Source organism: Emys orbicularis, chromosome 9 (assembly GCF_028017835.1).
Source record: "Emys orbicularis isolate rEmyOrb1 chromosome 9, rEmyOrb1.hap1, whole genome shotgun sequence".
Classification (NCBI taxonomy): domain Eukaryota; kingdom Metazoa; phylum Chordata; order Testudines; family Emydidae; genus Emys; species Emys orbicularis.
The window spans coordinates 99,762,814-99,775,974 of record NC_088691.1 but is presented as its reverse complement, the minus strand read 5'-3'; positions in this window follow the sequence as shown (position 1 = coordinate 99,775,974).

The window sequence follows — 13,161 nt, the reverse complement described above, 5'->3', positions numbered from 1 at the left end:
CAAGAATCTGGCACCAAGCCCCCCCCAGCGCCCCACGGGAAGGAGCCAGTGCAGCCAGCCCTGGGGGCCCCGGCCAGGCTGTGGGAACCAGAGCCGGGCACAAGCAGCAGCCTGAATTTGAAGAGGGCTGAGCTATGGTGGTGGGGAGATCTGGGGGCGCTCAGGCCACTGCCTTCCAGGTACCTGCCACAGGCTCTAGGATCCTAACCTTGGGCACCCAGAGTTGAAGATGTTGTCCCCTCCCCGCTCCCCAGCCTAGATCTCAGGGACCCGTAGGGGGCTGTAAAAAGGATCTGTCCCAAGCCCACACAGACTCGGGGGCCGCGGGGCTCAGGCGGGAGCGCCGGGGTCCCAGAGAGGCTGGGGAACCACGTGAGCCTGGCGGGGCTGCCCCCACCCTCCGCACAGGGGCGCTCGGCTTCTCACAGAAAAGGCCTTTTCTTCTGGGCCGCGCTGCGTCCCCGGGCGCCAGGAGCATCGGGGACAAAGGGAACAGCGGCAGCAATCTGTGTCACGCTGCTTTTATTACCAGCCCCCACCCTGGCGGCTGGAATCGCCCTGAGCTGTTGCGAGGGGAACAAGAGGTGCTTGTGAAATGTAAGCCCCTCCATCCCGGAGCCGCATCTCTGAGCCACGGGCCCGGGCGTGAGCCGGGCCCACGCCCCAGCCGTGGGCGTTCCGTGCAGCACCTGCAGGAGGGCTCGGGAGGAGGTGGGGGAGCCCGCCCATGTCCGCACAGGGTGGGTGGGGTACAGCCTTTGGCCCTCCCCAGGGCGGGCTCTTCTGCCAGGCCGTCGGGTGGAGATCGGGGCAGACCGTGGGGGCACGTGCGTCTCCCAGAGCCAAACGTCCCGTCGCCCGCGGTAACCTTGAGCCACCCCCCACGACGAGTTGCACAACACCCGCAAGGCAGTGCCTGCCGGGGCAGAGGGAAGAACAGCTTATCCATCGAGATAAGGAAAGTGGATAAGAGTTCAAGGCTATGGGAAAAATGGAGAAGGATGGAGCCGTCAGAGAGGGCGGAGGGGACCTGTCCCAGCCCCAAGGAGGGAGACTGGGGACTGGTCAGGCCACTGGGTTATTTTGGGGGTGGGAGATTAGGGGAGAGAGGACAGATGGGGGGACAAAGTGCACAGACGGTTTCCTGAAGGAGCACTTGAACCCCCATAGCGATTTGAAGGGCACAATGGGGGTGGGGCAGAGCCAGCGGGGGATGGGGTGAGGAGGCCACAGCCAGCCAGACTCAGGGTCCCCCCTAGGGCAGCCTGCACTGGAATCCCCAGGTGGGGGGCACAGGCACCGTTCTGGGGGCGGGCAGGCTCCACCGGCCCAGGGAAGCTGGCTCAGCAGGATCTTCCGTGGGAGATCTGCAAAGACAGGGAGCCCCTTGGCGCGGGTGTGGGGGGACCCACATGATCCATCCAGTCCCAATGATCTGGCACCAGAGACATCCCAAAGTAGGGGCAGAGTCCCCTGCACGGGCTGGACCAGGACAGCTGATCCGCTGGGCAAGCACAGGGCACAGAGCGCTGGGAGAAGGCTAGCTGGGAAGAGAGGGTGCAGATGAGAGAGGGGTGGGGGGTACTGATCAGCTGACACCCTCCTACTGCCTGCTGGGGGCGAGTGGGAGCGGGACCAGGACGCAGCTGGGAGGGCGATTCCCACAGCTCGCTCGTTCAAACCGGGTAGGCCCGGCTGGAGCTGAACTTCCCCGCGCTGCAAAGGAGCCGGTTCAAATCACCAGCTCGGGTGTGAAATTTCTCAGAGGAGGAAACAGAGCATCAGTGTCATGCACTCGGCCGGCCCTGTGCCCACAGGCGCTTCCCCCAGCCCGGCACAAGGCAGCTGCAGCGCCCCTCCGCTGACCACGGTGGCCTGCCCTGAGCCCAACGCGGTGCAGGCCACTCCCACAAAGGCCTGTCTGTCGGGGGGCTCTGCGGAGGGCATATGTGGTGGCCCGGTTACCCTGGCTTTCAGAGATGGAGCCGGGCTAGCCGGAAAAGGGAAGAGTTGTCCCCTGGCCAGCAGGGGAGCCTGGGGGAAAGAAACCATTTCACACATGCTCACGAGAGGCAGCACCGCGTGGCTCACGACTGGTGGCATCGGCAGAGACGGGGGGGGGGGCACTACCTGTCTCCAGAGCACCCCGCCCGCTCCATCAACTGGGCCCAACATGCAGCGTGACCTGGGGATTACAACCTGGGCTCCCGGGGGTACAGCCAGGAGGGAGGCAGCACAGGGGCCAAGGTGCTGGGGGCCACATGAGCACTTGGGCTGGTCGGTGCCACTACGTCTCGGGGGGGGGGTTCACACCCCACAAGCCCCCCGGGACCTCCCACCATGTGGATTCTCCCACAAGGCAGAGGGCAGCTTGGCTGCTGCTGCTGAACAGACACCGACCCCACCCCTGCACAGCAGAGGTGATCTGTGCCCCCCCCCCATCTCTATTCTCACAAGTGCAGCCCCACCTCTCCCCAAGATGGGTGGGGAGCACTAGGGAGCTGCCCGGGGATGGAGGGGCTTGGGACAAGGTGAGCTGGGGGGCTATTCCAGAGACAGTGCCTCCACTGATATCCCCTCCTTCCCCCATTGCACGGCCCACTCGGCCCTCCGACCCAGCAGCAAAGCTACACAGGCCCCCAATGCCTAAGGAGCTGGGCCCTGCCCAGCCGTCCGCCGAGGGAAGCCCGCTGGTGGCATCGCCCACCTGGGAGTTTGTTGTGTGCCCATGCGCAGAGGAGCGGAGCCTGTTACAGCCCCTGCGAGGAAGCCCGGGCTCTTTAGCTCGCGCTGCAGCAGCTCGGGAGGTCCCCGGTTCAATCCCTGGTGTGTCGGCAAAACGCAGCGGGATGAAGGGAGTCTGCCCTGGCGTGGGATCTTAGAGTAGTCAGCCGCACTCCCCAGGGCGTTTGGTACCAGCTGCCCAGCATGCTCATGCTCCAATGACAGGGGCCTGGGAAGAGCCCCGTTCCCCAAAGCAGCCTGCCCCATCTGCAGATGTGCCATGAGGCTATTTAGCCCCTGAAAAACAATGGCTCTCCTGCCCCTATGGCTCTCACCCCACCTGCCTCGCCCCAAGACTGGGCTGTAGCGCCCTGGGAACGGCACGAGCCAGCCTGCGTGCGTGTCCCCGCAGACGACCTCTTCCTAGCAGGGCACCGCCAGGAGAGACCACGGGGCAGATGAACGGGGCCATGTCTCCCAAACGATGAGCACGGTGGGGATTTGGGGCTTGGCAATGCAGGTGCCCGGTGCAAGATGCCACCGTGCTCCCCATGAGGCAGCTGCAGGGTCTCCAGCTGCTCAGCACGAGCCGGAGTAACGACATGGCAAGCCGGGAAGGAGAGTCCCCGGGGAATTGCCGGACCCTTTGCCATGCCACCTCCCCAGCATGCAGCAGCGGCTGTAACCCCGGTAGCCTGGGCCAGAGACCAGTACAAAAGACTGGGGAGCGGGTGAGTCAGTGTCCAGTGAGAATGGCCAGGGGAGGCCTCTCCCCCCACCACAGAAACGAGAGGGGGCTGCTGGGATCCACACTAGCTGCTGCCCCTAGGCCCGCTCCATCTGCCTCCAGCTGGCAAGTGTCTGAAATCCGAAAGTGCCCTCCCAGGCCTGTCTCTGCTGCTCAGAGCTGGGCACAAGCAGCCGCAGCATGGAACTGGCTGGGCTCCTGACCAGCCACAGCAAACACTGTGCTGCAGCTCGGCAGGGCTCTGGCCAGCAGCAGAGGCACAGGGGCTGCCTGCCTGCAGGCTCAGGCAGGCAGCACAGTGTTGGTTAAGCTTAGGGTGCTTTTGGAGAACTTTCTTCGCAGCCAGGAGGGCTGGAGGCTTGCGTGCTTTTAATCAGAGCTGGGACAGTGCAGGAGCTGGTGGCTCCCGCCCACCCTGGCCTGCGGGCATGTCCAGCCCTGCTCTGCTGCCCAGGCCACAGAGCAACCCAATACACAGCAGGGGTATCGAGGTAGCTCACGCTTACTGCCCAGCAGGCTGGAAAGGCCCCTACAGAAGGGTTAGCTCAACACTCTCCCCCCCCCTCCCCCAAGGGGCAAGCCCCAGGGACTTGGGCCTCTCTAGAGGTGGCTGCAGCTTTGTTTGCCCCTAGAGAAGGAATCAGAGCTGGCACAACCTTGCGCTCCTCTCCTCAGATAACACCCGGCACCCCCAACAGCTAGTCCCGCAGAGGGGCTCAATGCACCGCACCAGCACCGAGGGATTCACAGGGCGAGAGCTACGTGGCCTGGCTCAGATGCCCCTGGTTTGCCCCACATGGGACTGGGCCCCAAACCCCGGTGCCTGCTCCTCTCTGAGCCACGATTCCCCACCACCGCCACCTTCCGTGCCCCTTCCACACGGCAAAGCCCTCAGTCCTGTGCCCCCACAGCCTCCTCCTTCCTTCTCAACATCTCCCAACTGCACCTCAGAGGGGTCGCTAACCCCTTCCTTCCTGAGGGAGCTAGAGGACGTCACTGCAGAAATGCAGCCACCTCTGGGGTGCAGCGTGGAAGTCCAGCTCACACAGGGCACAGCACGACAGCAGGGACACTGGTGAGCTGCTACTTCGTCCCTTGGGGCTCGAGCCTCCGAGGGCCATCCAGGCACATGGAGTTTCAGCACCTCGACAGCGGAGCCCACGGGGCGGCAGGGAGCATCCTGCCAGCGGCGCTCCCTGCAGGGAATGTGCAGTGCCGCATGCTTCTTCCAGCGGAGAAAGGGCTGCACGGGCATTAGAGCAAGGAGGGGAAAGTCCCCTCTCTACACGGCTCTGGAGAGACGCCACCGGGGATGCTGCACCCAGCTCTGGGGGGCCCCAGCCTGCGGGGAACACAGAGCCCCTGCCACATGGGGGAAGGGGTAATGGGAGACAGGCCAGGCCAAGTGTGCAGGAGGGGTGGGGGGAGCCCCTGAAATAGAGGGGGATGGGAGGGTGGCACAAAGATGTTGCGAGGAGGGAAATGGAGGGATGCAAGGAGCTTCTGCTGTGTCCCATGAGCTCGGCCTACTCAGGCTACGGTGCGTGAGACCCTCGAGCAAAGCTACATTCACAACCGCAGCGCGTTGGGTTGTTTAAGGGAAGATGAGCTCACGGGGCACAAGACGAAGCCTGCAGGGTAGAATATCACCTTCCGGAGCCAGCCCGATCCCACCCCTGGATGGAGCAAGTCCAGGTACCCAGAGGAGCACATCTGCCCTGGGAGCTGCAGGGAACAGGGAGCTGGAGGAGGAGGGGTTGATGCGGGGACACGTGGTACCCACAGGGAGATGGCAACGCCATGCTGGAGTCCGGACGGGTGGGACAGAGGAGGGAATTGCCAGGAGGGGAGCAAGGGACATGGCTGAGCGCTGCAAGAGAGGCAGGGAAGGGCAGTGCTGCAGGGGGACGGGGAACCTCAAGGTGAGGGATGTTCCATTCCCAGGTTTCAGGGAAGGCAGAGGGAGGAGGAGAAAGAGGGGCTGGACCTGGGATGGAGGCTGGGTCCCCACGCACTTTGGTCTCCCAGACGTTCAGCTGTAAGGAGCTGAGAAAAGCCGCTTGTTTACTTGGTGAGTACAGGCAGGAGTCATTCCAGGAATCATGAGATATGAAGACATCTAGGGCGCAGTGCTAGCACCATAAACATGGGAGCTAAGGTGAAAGGCAGAGGGGGTACGATCCCTCGGGAGCAGAGGAGCAAGAAGGGGGCAGTGTGGAACTTGCTGGAGAAGGGGTCTGGACGCAGAGGAGAGGGACCCCCAGAGACAGGGGCTGTGGGAACAGAAAGGCAGCAGCAGGGAGCCAGGGACCCACCGCTATGCAACAGCAAGATGCTTAAGGGCTCGGAGGGAGAGATTAAAGGAGCTAAATCCGCCTTGCCGGGCTGCAGAGCACGCTACTGGGGGTGGAGGAGAAAGGGAATGGGCTGCAAGTGTTAGTGGTGTTAATGGGGGATTGTAGAGGGGGTATAAGGGGACAAAATGGATCAAATGACAATTTAGGCTGAATATCAGTGGGAAACTCCCCAACAGGGGAATGGATCTGGCCAGGGATTGCCCACAGGGCAGGGCTGGAAGCCCTGTCGCTCCCCGACGGGGGGTGGTGGTGGACGTAGCCAGGGAATGGTCCCCCAAGGATGAAGGGGAAACCCCATGACTTGTGACATTTAAAATTGTTCCAGGCCTAGGGACTAGACTGCAGGGAGCAGTCTTGCCCTGGCGAGGGGGATGAGGGAGAGGGGACCTAGTGAGGGCACGTGTACCTCAAGTTTCTATGAAGGAGGGTCTGGAGGAGCACAGAGGACCTCCAGTTTGGCCCCCAGGTCAGGGCCAGCAAATGACATGCCAACCTCCCACCCCGGCTGGCGTGAAAGCACATAGTGGGAACGCATCTCCGGCATCGCTCTCCTAGAGGCACCAAGCCCCCTCTACCCTTCCCAGGGGCCCTCGCAGGACCCCGAAGTTCACACACACACACACAGAGAAAGTTGAGCCACTAGATGAAGTTGTTCTGTTAACTGGACTTGGTGCCGGAGGCAGAGGTAGCAAGTGGGGAGCGGTGGGGAGATGGGGTCCTGGGCACTGACAGAGCAAACATGGCGCAACCGGCACCTGAGAAAGGGGCAGCCGGGTGCCAAGAGCAGGCATCGAAGGGGCTGAGCCCCTGCGGGTAAGAGGAAATCAGCTGAAACCCCTCGGAGGCATAGCCCAGGCTGGCACCGACTGACCGACCGGCTGTCCCCACCCCACTATTCCAATGCAGGGCTGGCCCCAGGGCGGTGGCAGGGAGGGTGGGGGGATGCCCAGCACACCAACTCACTGAGGCAGCCACAGAGCACACAGCAGCCACATGCCAATGGTGCGTGCTCACCCCCTGGCACCCCACATCTTTCCCTAGGGGTGCCCAACACACACCCAGCCCCGGAGCCTTCTCCTGGGGGTGCCTGCAGCCCTGGCACCTCCCCGTTCCCAATGTACCATGTGTTGTGGGGCGGCTTGTACACCCCTTCTGAGGGGTGCCCGCAGCCCTGGCACTCACTCATCCCCAGGGCGCCCTCCTGGGGTGTCCACACGCCCAGCCACAGCCCACTAGCCGCCAGCTCCCACCCCCTTCGGCCACCCTGGCATCTCCGCAGCGCCTCGCCCCTGCAGAGCCCGGCCCCGGAGCCCCTCGCCTCCCCCGGCCCGGGCAGCGCTGCCAGGGGGAGCCGCAGGCGGCTGCACTCACCAGGGTCTGCTCATACTGCAGCGCCCGCGCCTCCATCCCGTCCGCGGCCATCGCGCCTCCCGCCCCGTCCTCTGCCCCGGCCCCGCTCCGCTACCCGGGCTGCAGCCGGCGGCTCCTGCCCGAGCCTCAGCGCTCGGCTCGCCTCGCCTCGCCCCGCCCCGGCCTGGGGCGGGCCCGGGGCGCTCGCTCCGCCTCCGGCGGGGAAGGGGCTGGAGCGGGCCGGGGCAAAGCTCTGCCACGTGCCCGCGGGAGCGAGTTCCCCCCGGGCCAGGGCTGAGGGGGCGGGCCGACCAGCACTGACCCACGCAGCCCGGCCTGGGAGTGGCTGGGCCGGGCCTGCCTGGGGCAGAGCCACCGGGCACGGCCCCACTCACTGCTGACGGCTGCGGGTGCTGGGCACAGGAGAAGGGGCTGTGGGACCCTGTCCCTGGCATCTGCCCCCTAGAGATGGCACTGCCCTGCCCTGCCCCACCCCTTGGGGTCACCAGCGTCCATGCCCTGGCGTGTCCCGGACTCAGGTGCCGCAGGCCCATGGGCCTGGCTCCATCCCAGCTGCTGAATCCTATTTCCCACCTAGCCACCCCTGGGTGCTGGGGACAGCGAACGGGATGGGAGCAGGGAGTTGGCACAGGGAGGGATGGCGGCCAGGAGGCCTCCTCTCTCTTCCACGCTACGTAGAGTCCCCCCACGGACTCCAAGTCACTTCATCCTTTGCCATAGGCTGGGGCAGCTGAGACTTGCCACTGGGCCCCTTCCCAGTGCCTTCCATTTGCTCGGTGCTCTGATGTGGCCTGCCCCGGCTGAGACAGGCTGGAAGGAGCCCAGGGCCGTTTCAGAGGGGAGCAGCAAATCACATGCCAGGCGCAGCGAGCAGGAGGGATAATTCCTGGAGCCGAAGGGGCTGGCGGTCGGTTGGGTTGGCAGTAGTCCTTTGCAGAACAAGGAGCTGTGTGTGAGCTGCTCATTAGCGAGAGGTCCCAGGTTGGGGAGCTTTGCTAGCAGGCAGCAGAGGGGGGCCGCTGGCATGAGGACAGTGTCCTTTCCTGTGTGCCCTGCCAGCCAGATGTGAGGGGGGCCTTCCCCTCAACCCCCCCGCCAGGCCTTTAGATAGCTAGAAACTGGTTGTTCTGCCAAGGCTCGCCCCCGGGCAGAGCTTCCCAGGCTGGGTTGGGGCAGCTGGTCCAACTGGGCTGAGAGAACAAAGCCCTGTGGCTGGATTTAAAAGGAGGCCCTCAAGGATGGGGCAGCAAAGGTGAACTCACGCTCCAGGCTGGGGTGGCTGGGAAATTGGAGCTGTCTGGGGTCTCTCCAGTGGGGCAGCACCTGCATGGCGAGCTCTTGGCGTTTTCTAGCCCTTGTCTGTGATGCTATGCTTTGTTCCTTGCGATGACTAAACTGCAGGTGGGTTCTGAAGGCCGTCAGCACTGTATTTGGCACCAGTCACAGCTCCCAAAGCCAGGGGAGAATTGCAGGTACCAAGCCCAGTAGGATCTGCTGGGGAACCAGGGTGGGTTCTGCAGGCCTGGGACCAGTCTAAGAGCGAGAGAATCATGGGATTCCAGCCCAAAGAGAGGGGGTGCACTCAGGGCCTGTGCAAGGAAGTTTCACGCCCTAGGCGAAACTTCCACCTTCCGCCCCCCCCCCCAGCCCTGCAGCAGCTCCCCGCCCCCCCCTCCGCCCTGAGGCGCCCCCCCCCACGGCAGCTCCCCCCCCCGGGAGCCGTGCGGCAGCTCCCCACCCCAGCTCACCTCTGCTCTGCCTCCTCCCCGAGCACGCCGTCCCCGCTCTAATTCTACTCCCCTCCCAGGCTTGTGGCGCCAAACAGCTGATTGGCGCCGCAAGCCTGGGAGGCGGGAGAAGTGGAGCAGCGATGGCGTGCTCGGGGAGGGGGCGTAGCAGAGGTGAGCTGGGGTGGGGAGCCCTGCGGCAGCTCCCCCCCCTCCCTGAGGCACCCCCAGGGCAGCTCCCCACCGGCCCGGGGAGCCGTGCGGCACCTCCCCACCCCAGCTCACCTCTGCTCCGCCTCCTCCCTGAGCATGCCGCCCCGTTCTAATTCTCCTCCCAGGCTTGCGGCGCCAAACAGCTGATTGGCGCTGCAAGCCTGGGAGGCGGGAGAAGTGGAGTGGCAACCGCACGCTCGGGGAGGAACGCTGTAAAAAAAAATTGGGGGCGCCGCTTTTTGGCACCCCCAAATCTTGGCGCCCTAGGCAACCGCCTAGTTCGCCTTAATGGTAGCACCGGCCCTGGGCGCACTCAGATCAAGGAGGGGTGAGGGGTGCACCTAGCCTGGAACGGGATCAGCAGGATCCTGGTGGTTGCAGTGGTTCCTGGCAGAGGCCCCGCTTGGTATCCGCACTGACATTGCCCCTGCAGGAGATGGGAGCAGTAGGCAGAAGAGACGCTACAGCAGGGGTGCTGGGTGCAGCCGGGACATGGCTGTATTGGTTCTGGGGGCAGCTTTCTCTCCGTGCCCTGGGTCTTGTCTCCGGGAGGCAGTTTGCTGCGGTGTTGCAAGGGAGGCAGTGTCGGGCAGCAAGGCATGTGCAGCAGTCAGCATCCTATAGGCAGGTGCAAGTGTGAGAGGAAGAGGCCTGTGTGGACACAGCCCCGGCATCCATCGGGTGGGATGGGGTGGGGCAGAGGGGATTTCATCGCGCTCCGCATGGACATTGCCTGTCACAGGCTCAGTTAACTGCACCTTTGACCCTCACCCTGGGTTTTCTCAAGAACGCCCACTTGAGGCTTCGGGCTCCCACCGGAGTTAGGTTGCAGTCCCTCTGCACCTCCCTGGGGTTCACCTTTCTCCAGATGCTACCCTCGTGTACCCCAGGTACCAGCCAGCCTGCCCAAAGCCAAGGGCATTTATTCTTAGGGGAAGAGCATTACAGCGACAAGAAGTTCCTATCCGCTTGCTGAACGTTTCCTGGAGGTCACCCTCAGTCCTACGGGAATGACCCTAGTGAGCCAAAGTCTGTCCAACCCTTCCCTGTGTGTGGGCTCCCCTTGGGCAGAAGGTCCTGTCCACTTGCTGGATTGAAAGAAGGGCCTGAGTTAGTTTTAACTCGGCCTTTTTATGCCCAAAGCCCTTTCTGTGGGTGTTGGTCTCTGGAAAAGCCGGTTTGACCCAGTATATTCCAGCCTCCCTGGGGGGTGGCACCTCTCTGCAGTATTTATAAGCTGCGTGATTTGCCTTAATCAACCCCACACACACCCTGTTTTTGGTTCCTGGAGGAGCCTCATAACCCTGGCCGTTGCCTACGGCCCTGGCCCATGGTGATACGTCAACTTAATACAAGATGGTCCTCAAAGGGATTGCAATGCCTGTCGCCTCCTCTCCTCTCCTCAGACTCCTTCTCCATGACCTAGCATGCTGCAGCCATGCTGTGCCATCCCTTCCACGGGCCCTTTCGCTTCCCAGCCACCGCCCCTCCCCCAGCCCGTTCACTGGCCCCATCGCTATCCAGCTCGGAAGCCAACACGCACTTGCCTTCCTGGTAGGCTTGCCAACTCTGGTTGGATCTATTCTGGGAGGTTTCGTCACATGACCTAATGGCACTAATGACTGACCGACTGTGATCTAAAACTCATTCACTGCAGAGCCATTATCTCACTTTCAGTGGAATTAAGGAGCGTCATATGAATCATCAGGTCACATTTGAAGCCTGCTGCGTAAATAAACAATATTGCAAAATCTCCAGTTGTAATGTGAGTTATTTTTAAATAGCATGAGCGGGTTTAGGTGACTTGGCTTGTTGATACGTTTCGATGTTTGCGTGCATGGGTGCATTTGTTAATTCCATTATGTAAAAATACAGAAGATAAAATAGCACCCCATTGGAAATGGCAGATCCAGCGAAAACTCACTGATGAGACTTATTGAATGGAAGATGCTTGATGACACAAAATGCATTCTGCTGTATATTCATCAACCCCGCGACGCCGGTTTTCAGAGTCAGGGTCTTTGCACCCGTCGGCATTGTAACAACCATAGTACTTTGTCTTTTTTCATGGTACCTTCGGAGCGGCTCTGTTTTGAAGAGCCCTCCGCATCATCCCGCACTGTTCTCTGGTTTGAAAAGTGCGCGGCAGTCGCAGTGCAGCGTGGACTAAAGAGACGCCGCGAACGTGCCTGCCTGCGTGCGTGTGTGGATCAGTTACGGTGCAGACTGTACGTCGTGACATAAAGCCGCAGCCGCACAAGGTAAAGAAACGCGTGCACAGTGCAACTGTTGGGCAGGCAAACGCCCATTGCGATGGTGTCGCGGAGTGTGGGGGACTCAGGGCCCTGTACCCCCGGCTTCCTGCGGTTCACCGTGACTCTCAGCCAGCCAGTAAAGCGGAAGGTTTATTGGATAACAGGAACATAGTCTACAGCAGAGCTTGTCGATACAACCAGGACCCCTCAATCAAGTCCTCTTGGGGAGTGCAGGGAGCTTAGACCCCAGCTTGGGGTTCCCTGCGTTGCACCTCCCAGCCCCAAACTGAAGAACTCCCAAAACCCTCCAGCAGCTCTCTCCCCCCTCCCCTCTGCTCCTCCTCTCCTTTGTTCCGTCCCCCGGGGCAGAAGGTGTCACTTCTCCCACCCCCCTTCCTGGCTCAGGTTACTGCTCAGTTAGCTCAATGTAACTCCCAGGCTACATTCCCAGGTCAAATCCGTCCTGCTCCCTGCTCCGTCACATCTCTCCCCCCTTCGAGACTGAACTGAGCGGGGTCACTCTGACCAGTGACCTGGGGAAGTTCAGGGCCCCCTCTCCGGGACAACGCATCCGCTATCAGGTTGTCACTTCCCTTCACATGGACCACGTCCATGTCATAATCCTGCAGGAGCAGGCTCCACCTCAGGAGCTTGGCGTTGGCTCCTTTCATCTGGTGCAACCAGGTCAGGGGAGAGTGGTCGGTGTGCACGGTGAAGTGTCGCCCAAAGAGATATGGCTCTAGTTTCTTGAGGGCCCACACCATGGCCAGGCATTCCTTCTCGATGGCCGCGTAGTTCTGCTCCCGGGGTAGCAACTTCTTGCTCAGGTACACGATGGGGTGTCTCTCCCCCTTTTCATCCTCCTGCATTAACACTGCCCCCAGTCCCGTGTCTGAGGCGTCGGTGAACACCATAAAGGGCTTGTCAAAGTCTGGGTTTGCCAGAACTGGGCCACTGACCAGAGCCTCCTTCAGCGCCTGGAGAGCTCCCTGGCACTCCCCGGTCCAGACCACCTTGTCTGGCTTCCCCTTCTTGCACAGCTCAGTGATGGGGGCGGCTATGGAGCTAAAGTGGGGCACGAACCTTCAGTAGTACCCCGCCATCCCAATAAAGGCTTGGACCTGCTTTTTGGTTTGCGGAGCGGGCCAGTCTCTGATCCCCTCCACTTTGGCTGGTTCTGGCTTTAGGCAGCCGCTCCCCACCCGGTGACCTAGGTAGGATACTTCAGCCATTCCCACCTTGCACTTCTCAGCTTTTATGGTCAGCCCAGCCTCCTGGAGTCAGTCCAGCACTTGTCTAACCTGGGACATGTGGTCCTCCCAGGTCTGGCTAAAGACGCAGATGTTGTCAATATACGCCACGGCAAAACTCTCCATCCCCCTCAGTAGCTGATCCACCAGGCGCTGGAAGGTGTCCGGCGCTCCCTTGAGGCCGAAAGGCAGGGTCAGGAACTCATAGAGCCCCAGAGGGGTGGTAAAGGCCGATTTCAGCCTGGCATCTGCATCCAGCGGCACTTGCCAATAGCCCTTTGTAAGATCCATGGTGGTCAGGTACCGAGCGCCTCCCAGCTTGTCTAGGAGCTCGTCAGGCCTGGGCATGGGGTAGGCATCGGCTACAGTGATGGCATTGAGCTTCCCATAGTCCACACAGAACCGGATCGACCCGTCCTTTTTGGGGACCAGCACCACCGGCGAGGCCCAAGGACTGGAGGACGGCTGGATCACCCCCAAAGCCAGCATGTCCCTGACCTCTCTTTCCAGGTCCTG